The 15415-nt window shown below is 48.0% G+C and overlaps 1 protein-coding gene across 4 annotated transcripts in view; it reads left to right on the top strand.

Moving 5' to 3' along the window:
* Positions 1-15415, top strand: part of LRRTM4 (leucine rich repeat transmembrane neuronal 4) — a 568534-nt gene that overhangs the window by 374522 nt on the left and 178597 nt on the right. The gene's annotated exons all lie outside the window — the stretch shown is intronic.

Genomic DNA, 15415 nt, shown 5'->3' with positions numbered 1-15415 from the left:
TCCCTACTGGGTTTGCTGCTTTTAAAAAGTTTCTGGGGCTGTTTTTAGGATTCTGTTGCTTTATTATTACTTGTTGACTTTCTAAGGCACCTTGAGCAATGGAAGAGACATGATAAACATGTTCACATTTTTTTAAAAAAAATACACATAAACACTCCTAAGTCCCATCTATTTAAAGGAGAGGGATAAACAAATGCTTAACATTTTGACATTGAAATCAATGGGACTTAGATGTGCTTAACTTAACTGGTGGATTGTGCCCGACATTTTAAATGAAAAAGAAGAATCAAATTTCATTTCGCACAGCAATTTAAATTCAAAAAGAAAAAAGAAAACCCTGGATGCTGGTGCTGAAAAGAAATAAAATGAAATGGGGAAAGCTTAAGAGGACTGTCCAAATTAGTACATTAGAAGCAGTTTCTTCCATGTCACATCACCATTAATCAAAAGAGTGTTTTTTATTTCCAGGGCATTTTTCACACAACAACCTGTACTTGTTTACTCAGAGGCTTTACTGCAAGTTTCATGTTGCCCAAAAAAACCAAGGTAAAAAGTGGATTTTTTACCCAGGATATAAACCAGGCTACACTCTAATACACAATGAAAAACCTGAATCATGTGTGAAGCACTCTCCAATAGCTCACAGGGACTTTGGGCAAATCTGTCCAATATGTGAACACACACATCCTTCGTTCCGGAGAAGATGTGAGCTAAAAGTCCCGTGTGAAAAACAACCAGGCAACTTTCCCATTTCCTCTTGTGACTCAGAAAGCCATTGATGGCTTGAATGTGGTTTTTTTTTTCTAAGTAGGTGTTTTCCTTTTCTATAGGCTTATTTTTCAAGTGCTTTTTTATTCATTAGAAAATGGCTGTGCATATGGGTGCCAGGAAATAGGTTTCCTGCAGGGAATGATTGTCACTTCTCTGATTTCACACACAGGAAATTTCAGCCAGCAGAGACATCACTCCTACAGTTCAGTGCACAATGCAATTTATAGATGTACCTTTTCTACCGGCTCACTCATTTCCTATAGATTATTTTTGGGATTTTTTTCCATTTAAAGTAATTACTATCATAATGGTCATAATCACCACCACTACCACCACACTGGAAGTGGGAAAGAAATGGAGGAGGGCATTAGTGCCCAAAGGAAAGCATCTTATGAAAATAAAGATGTTGTGTGCTAGATGCTACAATTTCAAAAGCTTAGAAGCTTTTTTTTAAAAAAAAATGTCTATTTTTAAATGTGTATTGATCTAAAGGAAAGTAAGGGAACCAGTGATGTGTGAGTCCTCCACTGGCTCACCCAAAAATCAATTGGGGGGTTTTCAGGTGTTCTTGTAGAACACACAAAGAACCTTGAATTCTCAAACTTTGCCCCACAATGCTTAGCAGGTAATGAGCAGGTCTCACGATCAGTGAGACCTGGTTTAGAAGGGTGAGCGGGGAGAGCAGGCGAAGCCTGCTGTCCCCGCACATGAGCAGGGAGGGAGCCCTGGGTGGCCGGATCAGCCGCCCACACAATTGCCAGCTCCATGACGGAGCTGGCGGGGCTGGGGAGCTCAGCGAGCGCGCAGAACATACTGGGGACACCTCCAGAGTTGGGAGGCGGCTTTTCACCTCCCCTCCCCTCTGGGGGTCTACTCATGAGTAACCGTGGTGTGGAGCCACACTGTGGCTACTCATGATCTTTAAAACCAGGTTTGCGTAGTGCTCGCTCCACAAACCTGGTTTTAGGGGAGAGGTACTTAGGCGGGTTGCCCGCCTAGGAACCACCAGGCTCGCAGCTGAGCCCGGTGGTTCACACGATGGGGCGAAATCGGGCTAGCCTCCATTAGCCCGATTTTGCCCCATCATGTGAATAGCCTCATTGACTCTCCAAGGGTGAGAGGTTGCTGAGCCATGGGCAGCAATCCATAGGGGGTGCAAGTCCAAAGCTGGGACAGGGAGAATCGGGAGTTCACCAGGGGTTGAGCCAGGCAGGCAGGCAGGCAGGGGCCAGGAAAGCTAGACAGGAGCCAGAAATCAGCGAGGCAGTTCTCACGACCGCCAAAAAGTGGGCTGCCACAAAAAGTGCTGCCACAGGAACCGAGTGGCTACTGGCAGCAAACCGCCCTAGGTACCCCTCCCCTTAGCCCAGGTTAGCGGAGCGAGTGCTCCTCTAACCAGGGTTAATGGATCGTGTGCTGCCATGCTGTGGATTCATGCTGTGGTAACGCACAAGGAGACCCCCAGACCGAGAGGCTAAAAAGCAGCCTCTCGGCTCGGGGGTCTCTCCAGCATGCCCTGCACACTTGTGCAGAGCATGCTGGAACTTCCGGGGACCGCGCAGACCCCGAACTCCCAATCCCCCGCCGGCTCCGTAACGGAGCCGGCAGTCATCTCGGCAGCCCGTCTGGCTGCCCAGGGCACACTGGAGGATCGTCTGCGGGTAGAGCTGGCTAAGCCTGCTCTCCCTGCATAACCCTATCTGGCAGTTCCCTCCGATCGTGGGAACCGCCTCAACAACACACCAAGAGTCAGGGTTGAGTACTCCCTAGAAGCCAGGAGTCAGGAAAATATTGAGGTCATGCACACAACTGAAAACTGGGTAAGGGTTGGGAGCTGTGTGTGCTCCCCATTTTTGGTTGTGTGCAGTGGTGGATTAATCGAGAGGCAGAGTAGGCATTTGCCTACAGCGGCAAAGTCTGAGAAGCAGCAAATTTTGCCCCTCCTCAAATTTTGCTTCCCCTCTCTGTGGGCATCAAGGCAAAGGAGGAGGAAGTCCTGCCCCACCATATCAATCAGCAGTGCGCCCCCCACAATTCATGCTTGCAGCAAAGCTTGTCTAAAGAGGGAAGAGCCCCACACATGATGTTAGGCACTTCCATGATTGCTTGTCTGAAGCGGAAAGAGCCCTAAGCATGATGGCATGCAGCCCAAGCACCTGACACATGGGGTAATCCCCAATGCACTGTGCTCACGGCACAGTGCATTATGGGATTCCTGGAGACTGGTTTCCCCAGCCTCCAGTGAGCCACCCTGCCAGGAGCAATGCAGATCATGTGCAGCAGAGTGCAGCATCATGCCGAAGGAAGCAGTGACCATCGTTTGGGGAAGGTGGGTCCTACCACGCCTTCCCCCAACCTGCCCTTGCCACCAGGGCATTAGCTTAGGTGTGTGCTATGTTATTTATTTATTTATTACATTTTATATCCCGCTCTTCCTCCAAAGAGCCCCAAGCAGTGTACTACATACCTGAGTTTCTCCTCACAACAACCCTGTGAAGTAGGTTAGGCTGAGAGAGAAGTGACTGGCCCAGAGTCACCCAGCTAGTATCATGGCTGAATGGGGATTTGAACTCGGGTCTCCCCGGTCCTAGTCCAGCACTCTAACCACTACACCACACTACAGATAACAGCCATACTATTGTTTGTATGAACACTTATGCCATACTTACAATCACTTATGCCATCCTGAAGGAAATGTAAGTCAGGAGGTTTATATCAGTCTCGGGGTTCCCATCCCTGATGCTTCATTTCACTTCAGGTTCTGATTTAACTCCTTGATCACATGAATGTAATGGAGCTTTGATCAGTTTTGCTCTCCCAGGAGACCTAATAAGCACAAACAAGTCCTGATGAGTGTATATCAGCTTGTGATCTATCTGGACTGACAGGAATTAATGTGATTTCAGCTCCTGCAACATTATGTCCCTGACCTCTTTAATAATATCACCTGGCCTTTCACATTTCTGCTGTAGGGGGGGAAATGAAGTTGGTTCACACAGCCAATTGTCACCTGCTGGGACACTGATTACATCCAGGAAAATCCAAGCTTGTGCTGGCAGTAGGACAGAAAGAAGGTGTTTAAGCTGGGAAGGAAGGAAGGAAGGGAGGGAGGGAGGAAAGGAGGGGGGAGTGAGAGAGGAAGGAGGGAGGGAGGGAGGGAGATGGGAGGAAGCATAGGAAGGAAGGAGGGAGGATTGGAGATGGGAGGGAGGCAGGGGTAAGGGAGGCAGGGAGGGAGGGAGGTTGGTTCTGCACATACTTTTGCTAGGGTTGAATTAATCCACTCCACTGGGCAGAAAGCACACATTTTGATACTGTTGATGACACCAGTTTTAGCATTCAGTGAGCCCTTTCTCAAATTCCATGAGAAAGGGCTTGAAGGAGCAGGGGAGGAAGGCTCCAAAAGCTTACCTCTCCTGCAAATGATTTCTGTCACTGTGCTGGGCAGATGGATTGCTCCCACCCCCAGATGATTGCTGCCAACAGCAGGGAGGTTTGGGGGCCAGAAGGCCCCAAGAACTCCCACAATGCACCACGTGAGTGTGCAGGGCATTGTGGGGATTCCCTTGATGCCAGCTGGGAGCCCTGCAAGCAGCTGGGGCCGGCAGGTGGTCAAAAATGGGGCAAAGGCAATGCTTTGCTCCTGTAACCTCAATTTAAAGGAGGACTCCATAGGTGGGTTTGCCTCTGGGAGCCATGTGGCTCTCTGTGGTTCTGACAATCAGCCGAGACCAGGCTCAGCTTTCTTAGCCAAGGCTGGCAAACATGTTAAACCATAAATGTCTATAGGGAGCGTGTTCAATAGCCTAAGAGCGACTACGGAGAAGGCCCGCTCCGGAGCTGGATGGAAGTGTGTGAGGGGGGTCTCACGATCGCAGAGACCCACCTCCATAGGCACAGTGGGTTTGCGGGGAGAGCAGGCTAAGCCCAATCTCCCCGCAGACGACCAGTGCAGCAGCCCTGGGTGGCCGGATCAGCTGCCCACATGACTGCTGGCTCTGTGACAGAGCCGGCAGGGGCTGGGAGGATCGGGGCTGCACCGCCCCCAGAAGCTCCAGTATGCCCTGCGCGAACACACAGGGCATACTGGAGAGACCCCCCAAGCCAGGAGGCTGCTTTTAAGCCTCCCGGTCGGGGGTCTCCTCATGAGTAGCCATGGCACAGAGCTGCGCCATGGCTATTCACGCTAAAGTGTGCATTCAAATGTGTGATTCACCTGAGCTGAGAAGCCTGATGGGAGCAAACATTGGTAGGCTTCAGATCTGTGGCATCATGTACTAGAATCTTGGAGTGGCTGAATTGGAAACCCTGTCCCCTTCCTCCTCATAACTGTGACATGTCCCAATTGGCACCAATGGGAATTCCCTTGCTGCACAAGCAGCAGTTATGAGAGGCCTGATTTGAATTGCGATCATGGTGGGGGCAAAAAGAGAACATGTTGTGTAAATTCCTCTCCTCCGATGCCACAGTCCTGATCCAAATCCCCCTCCCCGCAACCAAGACTTCTACTTAGATAACAAGAAGCTCTGGTAAGAACGAATCTGCCTACTATCTTTTCACAATGAGCTTAATTGATAATTATAATCTTCACAAGTTAGCCCCCTTGCGCCTCAAATGTTCACACATCTGCCATCTTGAATTGGGGTGAGTGACATCATCACAAACTACGCAACTGAGGTGTTCCTATGTGTCCCTACAATTCTACCAAATTTGGTGGGAAATGGTCCAGGCATTGCAAAGTTGATAGGAACACACACACACACACACACACACACACACACACACACACACACACACACACACACCCGGGTGGTCTCATGAGCTTAGTTTCCTTAAGGAAAGTAGGCTAATCAAAGTAAATCAGATTAGGGCCAAGTATGCTATTAACATAATGTGTAGTTTGGTCCACAGGGTGCAGTGAGAAGAATGAGTCCACATGGCTTCAGTGTCTTAAAAGGGGCATAGCTCACCAGCTGGCATCTCAAGTTACTCATGAGGAGTCCCAATGAAATTAATGGGACAAATTAGTCGTGAATCATTTCAGTGGGAAGAGTAATTTAGTCTGACTGTTGCCATTATGTATGGTATGTTGCATCTTGATTATTCATTCAAACTCCATGCAAGTTTTGGGAATATAACAGTCTCTAAACCGCACTTCTGCAGCACTGTTTCTTCTAACTTGAGGGGTGAAAAGAATGATGAAGTCTGGGAGCTGGGTTGTACTTAAAGAGGCCATGTACTGGTAATTCATTCTGCCTGAATGGAAAACACATCGAAAGGAGAAGGTATGAAAATAACTGCTCAAGAAAGTGTCCTTTTCTCTTTTAAAGAAGAAAGACCCCTCACAAAGAAAGAACAGAACAGTTGCAAGCTAGGATATATGACTAAGGCTGAGTTCACACAATCACAAGGATCTTGGTTAAAAATTTAATTGGGATTAGTGTGCCCTGTTTTGCTGATTGTGAAAACCAGAATTTCAGGACAAGCAAACTGTTCCAGCTAACCAGCATTTAATCCTGGTTATCTATCCTGGTTAAATGCTGGTTAACCAGAGCAGCGAGATCAGGATTGGTCAAGGCCTGAAATACTGGCCTAGTTAATACAGTGAAGCTCTTCTCACGATCCATGAGTAGCGCTTCGGGGCTGTCTGTGGGGAAGAAGGGTTTCGCTTACCATCCCCGCAGATGATCTCCAAGAGGTCTCTGGTTGGGCAGACTGCCCTCCCAGATGAGCAGCGGATCATCCATGCCTTGCCCAGTCGCTCTGAGGCTTGGGTGGAGGGAGGTGCAACACCCGACCCACTGGAGCCCCAAGAATGCAGCAAGTGAGTGCACGCTGCATTTTTGGGATCCCCCACCCCTCTGAGTGTGCCTGCCGTGGCTGCAATCTTCCATGGCGATTCTAACGAACACCAAAAGGCGGGCTAAGGGAGCCTAGCCCGCTTTTTGGTGGTCATGTGCTGCCATGGGAGCTGAGTGGCTGCCCACAGTAAACTGCCCAAACCACCCCTCCCCTTAGCCCAGGTTAGCAGAGCAAGCACTCCACTAACTGGGGTTACCGGATTGTGTGCTGCCGTGGCATGGCTCCCAGCTCAGGGGTCTCTCCACCATGCCCTGCGCGCTCACACATGGCATGCTGGAACTACTGGGGGCTGTGTGGCCCCAAAACTCTCAAGCCCCTGCCGGCTCCGTGACGGAGCCGGCAGTCGTGTGGGTGGCCACTGCTGCCACCCAGGGATGGCTGACTGATCATCTCTGGGGAGAGCGGGCTTAGCCCATTCTCCCCACGAACCCCATCTAGGCTCTTCTTATTGATTGTGAGAAGAACCTCACACAATCAAATAAACGAGGTGGTTCACATGAGCATGCAAAACGAGGCTAGGCTCCCTTAACCCAGTTTTGCACGCTCATGTGAATAGCCTCAGTGATTTGAATCTAGGTTTAATGTGGGTTATGGACATTCCTATGCTTGTGTGAACCCAGACTAAGGTGGTTTATGGCCAGAGATGACTCTGAGATTCCCACCTTCAAGTGGGTTCACACAATTATGCTAATGTCAGTAACCCACATTAAACCTAGATTCGAATGATGGTGTCAACCAAGCCTCTGGGTTCTCACAATCAGTTCCAAAGGGCTCACTAATCCTGACTGAGGCGATTCTCATGATCAGTGAGAAGTGCCATAAGGGGGTTTGCAGGGAGAGCCAGCTTAGCCCACTCTCCCCACAGACTGTCAAGCTTGCAGCCCTCCGTCACAGAGCCGGCGGGGGGATGCAGGGAGTGGGGGGCATATGGTCACCGGAAGTTTCAGGATGTTCCACACAAGCATGCGGGACATCTTGGAAAGATCCCCGAGCCCAGGAGGCTACTTGCAGCCTCCCGGCGGGTGCTCCCCATGTTTTGCCATGGCATGGAGTGCGCAGGGCATACTGGGGAGACCCCCGGAGCTGGGAGGCAGATTTTTGCCTCCCCTCCGGGGGTCTACTTGTTAGTAGGTGTGGTGCGAAGCTACTCACAATACTGAAAACCAGGTTTGTGGAGTGCTCACTCCGCAAACCTGGTTTTTGACCAGGGGTTCTCGAGTGGAGAACCCTCTCTAGAACCACCAGGCTCGCAGCCAAGCCCGGTGGTTCTTACGATTAACAAAAAGCGGGCTAGGCTCTCCTAGCCCGGTTTTTTTTAATCATGAGAATAGCCCCATTAACTTCTTAAGGATCCTTGTGATTGTGTGAACACAGCCTAAGTAGTTCATTCAACAAGGTTTTGTTCAAGTTGAAAGAAGCTGGAGGTTTCTGAGCACTTCCCTATGGGCAACAAAGGTCTCTACATCTACAATGCACCTATCTAGATATCCTTACATTGTACTTGCCAAAGATCCCTACAAAACCTGTTCATCAGGTTCCATCCTTAATATAACAGTTGTCTGTGGAGCAACAAGACTCTGGACCAGGTCTCACAATCAGGGAGACCCGGTTCTAACGGGAGAGCGGGAGCCCACTCTCCCCGCTCACGAGCGAGCAGGGAGCCCTGGGCGGCCGGATCAGCCACCCACACGATGGCCGGTCCCGAGCCGGAGCCGGCGGGGACTGGGGAGCTTGGGGGTTGCGCAGTCCCCGCGAGCGCGCAGGGCATACTGAGGAGACCCCCGAGTCAGGAGGCTGCTTTTAAGCCTCCCGGCTGGGGGTCTACTCACAAGTAGCCGTGGCGCGGAGCCGTGCCGCGGCTACTCACGAGCAGATAGCCCGGGTTTGTGGAGCACTCGCTCCGCAAACCCGGGCTAAGGGGCGGGCTACCGAAGCGGGTTAGCCGCTCCAGAACCACCCGGCTCGGCTGCGATCACAAAAATTTCCCAGCCCGATTTCTGTGACCGTAAGAATAGCCCCTTAGATTTAACAGACTCAGAGTCCTGAGAAGAAGAGCAAAGATGTATTCACTTACACTTGGAAGAAGCTTCCAATATTCATGTTTTTAAAAAATGAATGACTATGAGGCACGAGCCCTCAGGCTAAAGCATCCAGTAGACTTAATCAGGACTGCCACTGATCTCCAGCAGGTTATTAATTAGAACAATGGATTGAAGCTCCTGCAGTTTCCAGACTCAGCAGACTCGGCAGCCCAAATAGCTACACATTCAGACATGTAAGAAAAGCTAATCTGTACAGGATCAATAGAACGCAGAGGAAAGCAGTGAGCCTTGAAAATCAAGACACATACAGTACAATCTAAGAAACAAATGGATCTGCACTTCCTTGAGTGGTGAGATATTCTGGGGGCATTCTATCTAGGTTTGGTTTCCTTTGGAAGATCGCTTCTAGAAGCTTATTGGGTTTTTTTTGGGGGGGGGATTATTTATAAATATCCATGTAGAGCATCTGTTGTGAGCAAGCAGCACATGCACTCTTTCCAGATGATGGATCTCTATCTGACATCAAGTAGACATGTCTGATTATTTGCCTGAGGGACAGAAGTCATGAGTGTGCACTCAGTGCAAAGAGCTTCCAGTTCTCAGAGAACAAGTTATTTTTCTAGAAGACAAGGAGGCTCTTCACACGATCCATGAGAAGAGCCGGGGGGGGGGTTGTGAGGAGAAAGAGCTAAGCCCGCTCTCCCCGCAGATGAGCAGCAGTCTGCTCTGGGTGGTCACAGCGGCCGCCCATATGACTACCGGCTCCATCACAGAGCTGGTGGGGATTGGGGAGTTCGGGGGCCACATGGCCCCCGGAAGCTCCAGCATGCCATGTGTGAGCACGTAGGGCATGCTGGAGAGACCCCCGAGCCAGGAGGCTGCTTTTGAGCCTCCCGGTCAGGGGTCTCCCCATGAGTAACCGTGGCACAGAGCTGCAGCGTGGCAACCCACACTTTTTAAAAATAGGTTTGCAGAGTGCGTACTCCGCAAACTCAGTTTAAGGGTAGGGGTAGTTTGGCGGGTTAACCGCCTGGAGGCCACCGGGCTCACCTGCGAGCCTGGTGGTTCTCATGATCAGGCGAAATCGGGCTAGGCTCCCCTAGCCCGATTTTGCCTGATCATGGGAATAGCCTCAAGGTATCCTGGAGAAGCTCCAGGAGGCAGAGGTATGTGGATGAAATCCTCAGGGATGTGACAGAGGCATCCCACTTCCAGGCTGACAGCAACTCTGCTGTCATGGCAAATGAAGATGTCATGGAAGGAGGACATCAGTCTGAGGAAGAGGGGAATGCTCCATTAGAAGGGACTCCTTTCTTGGGTGATGAACCAATATCCTCCCGCACAGAGGATACTCCTCCGGGAGCTGGGGGCCTCCTGTCTTGGAGGACAGAGCTTAAACCCTTTAATTAGCTAACAATTGCACCTAAGATCTATTTTTCTAAGTAAACAAATTCTGTATATTTTTCCCTCACTCACTACACTAGAACCAGAGATCATCCCATGAAACTGAAGGCCAGGAAATTTGGGACCAACAAAAGGCAGTACTTTTTCATACACCACATAATTAATCTGTGAAATTCTCTGCTATGGGATGCGGTGATATAGCCACTAAATTGGACGGCTCCAAAAAGGACTTAGAGAAATTCATGGAGGACAGGTCTATCAATGCTTACTAGCATGGTGGCTATAGACTACCTCCAGCCTCAGAGGCAAAATGCCTCTACATACCAGTTGCAGGGGAGCAACAGCAAGAGAGAAGGTATGCCCTCACCTCTTGTCTGTGAGTTCTCAGAGGCATCTGATGGGCCGCTGTGTGGAACAGGATGCTGGACTAGATGGGCCTTTGGCCTGATCCAGCAGGGCTGTTCTTATGTTGAGCAGAGTCTTCTCCTTCTGGTTGATGCTTTTCTCATCCCAGACATTCCTGATGGATCTCTGTACCTGAGATTTTAATTGAGACATGTCTACTGGTCCGTATGGAATATAGGAAGCTGCCATATACTGAGTCAGACCCTTGGTCCATCTTTCTCAGTATTGTCTACAGTGACAGACAGTGGCTCTCCGAGGTTTCAGGCACTCTCAGCCCTACCTGGAGAGGCTCCCAAGGGTTGAACCTGGGACCTTCTGCATACAAAGCAGTTATTCAACACTGAGTAGTGGTGCCAGCATTTGGAGCATTGCTGTTTTATATTGTTTTATTTTCTCTTACATTAATCTGATGGTTTAAATTTATTTATTTTTAATGCTTTTACATTTTCTGTAAGCTGCTCCTGAGCTGTCTTCAACTGGAAGGATGGGATATATATTATCTGAAATAAATAATAGATGTCTTGGGCCATTAGCCAGTGATATGCCTAGCAAAAGAAAGGGCTGGCCAGCAGCCCACAATGAAATGTTCTGGTCATTGCAGATGCGGCTCCTCTCCCCCCAATGTTTCACATACGTCAATAGGACATGATTGTAATACCATCCCCGTTTTTCATACCAAGTATCACTAATGGGTCCCAGTTTGAAATGATTCCCAATTTCCCAGCCTCTCTCGTGTGGCACAGTGTTGAAGCTCTTCACAGCATGCCATGTGCTCTGCATCAGTTTGTACTTCAATGATAAATGCCACTAAAAGGGTGATGGCACGATGGTTTAAAGATGTTCTCCGGCAGAGTTTCCCGACCTTGAGTCATTCGATGTTGTTGGACCACAGCTCCCATGCTCTTCAGCCCCAACAGCTTTTCAGGGGAGGCCAAATGAGTTTCTAGAAGGCAAGTGCAATTCCTCGGGTTTCAAGGGCACACAGTTTCAAGGACAAGAGATGCAATCACGGAAGGAGAGCTGGTCTTGTGGTGGCAAGCATGAATTGACCCCCTTTGCAAAGCAGGGTCCACCCTGGTTTGCATTTGAATGGGAGACTACATGTGAGCACTGTAAGATATCCCCATTAGGATGGGGCCGCTCTGGGAAGAGCATCTGCATGCCTGTATGCAAAAGGTCCCAAGTTCCCTCCCTGGCACCTCCAGGATAGGTCTGAGCCTGAGAGATACTCCTGCCTGCAATCTTGGAGAAGCCACTGCCAGTCTATGTAGACGATACTGAGCTAGATGGTCTGACTCAGTAGAATGCAGAGGCGTATCTAGGGAAAATAGGGCCTAGGGCAAGCACTGAAATTGCGCCCCCTGTCCAAACATCTGACACCCATCTTTCAGATAACTTTACCTTAATGTCAGCTGAAAAATATAAGTCAAGCTTGTTAATCTTTTAATATTTCAAAAACTATTTAGCAGTGGATGTAGCCAGACCAAGAAAATGCTGGAAAATTACAAATTTCAGTATGCTAGGGCTCATGAAATACCCAAATATTATGTGGAGGTGTACTTGGAAAAACTAAATAGAAGTGCCTGTCTAATTCTCTGCTATGCATTGAAGCATCATGAATACGTAAGTTTTAAAAATAAATGGAGAATTTGACTTTCCCCAGATACTCTGAAAATAATTAAACGATATGCAGAGTAAACGGTGTCACTGCATGGAATATATTCTAGTATTTCAGAAAGACAGTTAAAATGAAAGAAAGAGCAAGAAACTCCCAGTGGGCCTTAATACTAAGGATTTCACATGGATTCAAAGACAAACTCACCATTAATAGCCATATTATTAAGACATCACATTTAACTCACTTATCACAAGAAGCAAAGTAAGAGCAAATGGATACAATCTTAGCTCATAAACTTCAGCTCAGTATTCACAAGCCCTGATTCTCTGTACATAGTGCCAATCTGAATATGTGTACAGTGACTTATATTATATTAATTTTTTTTAAAAAAAATTACCTGTAGCCCCTTTGGGGGACTTCTTAAAGGCTGTGGGGGGTCTGCAAAGTTTCCCCCTCCTCCCAATGGCCTCTAGGGCCTCACAGGCACCATTTGAGCATGTGCAGTGGTCATTTATATATATATATATATATATATATATATATATATATATATATATATATATATAAATGGCTGCTGAAAACAAAATGGCCGCTGTGCATGCTCAAATGGCCTCTGTGAGGCGTGGCATGCCCTAGGGCCATTTTTTAAAAAAAAAAATTAATTTTAAGAATTTGCGCCCCCCTTCAAGTGGCGCCTGGGGCACTTGCTCTGCCTGCCCCGCTCTTAGATACGCCCCTGGTAGAAGGTAGCTTCCTATGTTCCTAATGTCCAGGAAGCTTTGAGTTTGCAATTTTGCAAGAAATTAAATATTGCTAGTATCAGTTTGGATGGTTTGATTGTGTTTTCTCATATATACCTGCCAGCTGACTTTAACCATGGAGGTTACAGTTACAGCAGAATAGTTTTCTTAATCAATATTCAAAAACACCGCAAGTTGCAAAGTTATTTACATGGATAAGCTGCTGTGCTTAATGGAAATGAAACAGAATCTCAACCACATTAGATAACCTCTTGTAAGTCAGTGACCTCCTGTTGCTTGGAAATTGAAAACCTACCTTACCAGAACCTCAATACGTCAAAAGCTCCTTGTTATCCAAATTTGCTTTTTTTGATGGGGTTTTTTAAAACACATTGTTCAAGTAGATGCATAACAGTGTGATTTTGCTATGCTTCAGTTATGTATTTATTTGGCACATTTCTATACTGCCCTGTATACGAATCTCCAGGGAGTTTACATTTTAAAACACAACAATAATTTAAGCATTAACACAATTAAGACAATTTAAAATATAGATAAAAACTCTAAAACTCAGAACTTTAAGACTACAGACTAAAAGCCTGATTAAGCCGGCATGTTTCCATATATCGTTTAAAGCATCTAGAGAAGGGGAGGCACCAATTTTGTTAGGGAGTACATTCCAAAGTCCAGGACAACCCTAGAAAATGTCCAGTTTGGAGTCACCACCAACTGCGCTGGTGGCGACCACAACCAGACCTCTCCTGGTGATCTTAATAGGTGGCAGGGTTCAAGAAGAAGACGACATTGGGGCTATTCTGAAGATCACAAAAATTGGGTTAGGAAAGCCTAGCCCAATTTTTGAGGATTGTCAGAACCACCGGGCTCGCAGCTGAGCCCGGTGGTTCTGGAGCGGCTAACCTGCACTCTGCAAACCCGGGCATCTGCTTGTGATTAGCTGCGGCACGGCTCTGCGCCGCAGCTACTCATGAGTAGACCCCCGACTGGGAGGCTTAAAAGCAGCCTCCCGGCTCGGGTGTTTCCCCAGTATGCCCCGCGCGCTCGCGCAGGGCATACTGGGGCTTCTGGGGGACGTGCGGCCCCCGAGCTCCAAGCCCCTGCCAGCTCCATCACGGAGCCAGCAACCGTGTGGGTGGCCGATCTGGCTGCCCAGGGCTCCCTGCCTGCTCGTCTGCGGGGAGAGTGGACTTAGCCCGCTCTCCCCGCAGTTTTTTAAAAAGAGGTCTCACGGATCTTGAGACCTGCCTCATTCTCTTAAATACCTTGGACCCAAGTTATTTAGATATTTCATGTGTTGCTTCCACTGAATGCTTGTCTGGGCACTGAAACAGAGTCATGTGAAGCCACTGTGAAGTTATTGATTTCTGGTCATGTTACTAACCTGTGTTGTAAAAAGAAGCACTGAAAATGGCCCGTAGCCCTACTTAGACCTTACATTCAGCATTTGTACAATCTGTGGACAATGTCGATGTGATGGTGAACATCCTTACTTCACATTCTTAAAACTCAGGACATAAATCCTGTTGAGTATTAGCAGATCCCAATGCCAATCTGCTGTCAAGGCTTGGAACTGAATCCAAAGCTGGTCCTACTGACCCAAATGCTCTTCTGTCATCATGATTGAACATGGATCTACTACATATGTCAGAGAACATGGAAGTGTTCCACAAAAATACATGCAAGGAGAGGCCATCTCATAATATTAGTAGATCTGGATCAAATCTCTTCTCCTGTTGTGTTGAATGTGAAGATGAAAGAATTCTTGTTGCAATCTCCATGTGTCTTTCTTGGAAGGGAAATGTTCTGATTATCATCTGGCACTGTTTTCTGTCTTGCCAATGACTGTCCCTGCCTTGGCATGTGTGGGAAATGCTGCTGCCTCCAGTGACAGTGACTCTTTACACATGCAAGGAGTCCGTTCAAGAGAATACTGGCATCCCATACGGAGTGGCTGTGAATGGAATTGGGCATCATTCACACTGTGTCGGGAGGGAGATAGTATTTTGCATGATCCATCCTGACATTTGGCAAGTTAGAGCTGTTGGCTTCCCAACATGTCCTTCTCCTGAAACGAGGTTTGCAAAGGATGTTGCCAATTTTATTTACCATTGTCCTATCCTGGAACATCAAAGTCTGGGCTCACTTATGTTGGTTTGATTTTATTGGTTTGATTTGGTCTGTAGTGACTGGATGTCTTTGCTTCTAGCATTCCTGACTGTATTCTTCCTCATTAGCTTCATAGGAACACTGAGCTTCCTCATTAGTTTCATAGGAACATAGGAAGCTGCCATATACTGAGTCAGACAATTGGTCCATCTAGTTCAGTATTGTCTACACAGACTGGCAGCAGCTTCTCCAAGGTTGCAGGCAGGAGTCTCAGCCCTATCTTGGATATGCTAGGAAGGGAACTTGGAACCTTATGTTCTTCCCAGAGCAGCTCCATCCCCTGAGAGGAATACCATACAGCATTCACATGTAGTCTCTCATTCATGTGCAACCGGGGCAGACCCTGTTTAGCAAAGGAGACAAGTTATGCTTGCTACCACAAGACCAGC

This window comes from Hemicordylus capensis, chromosome 8 (assembly GCF_027244095.1).
Source record: "Hemicordylus capensis ecotype Gifberg chromosome 8, rHemCap1.1.pri, whole genome shotgun sequence".
Lineage (NCBI taxonomy): Eukaryota > Metazoa > Chordata > Lepidosauria > Squamata > Cordylidae > Hemicordylus > Hemicordylus capensis.
Note: the sequence above shows the minus strand (reverse complement) of the source record. Positions and strands in the feature narration are given on the sequence as shown.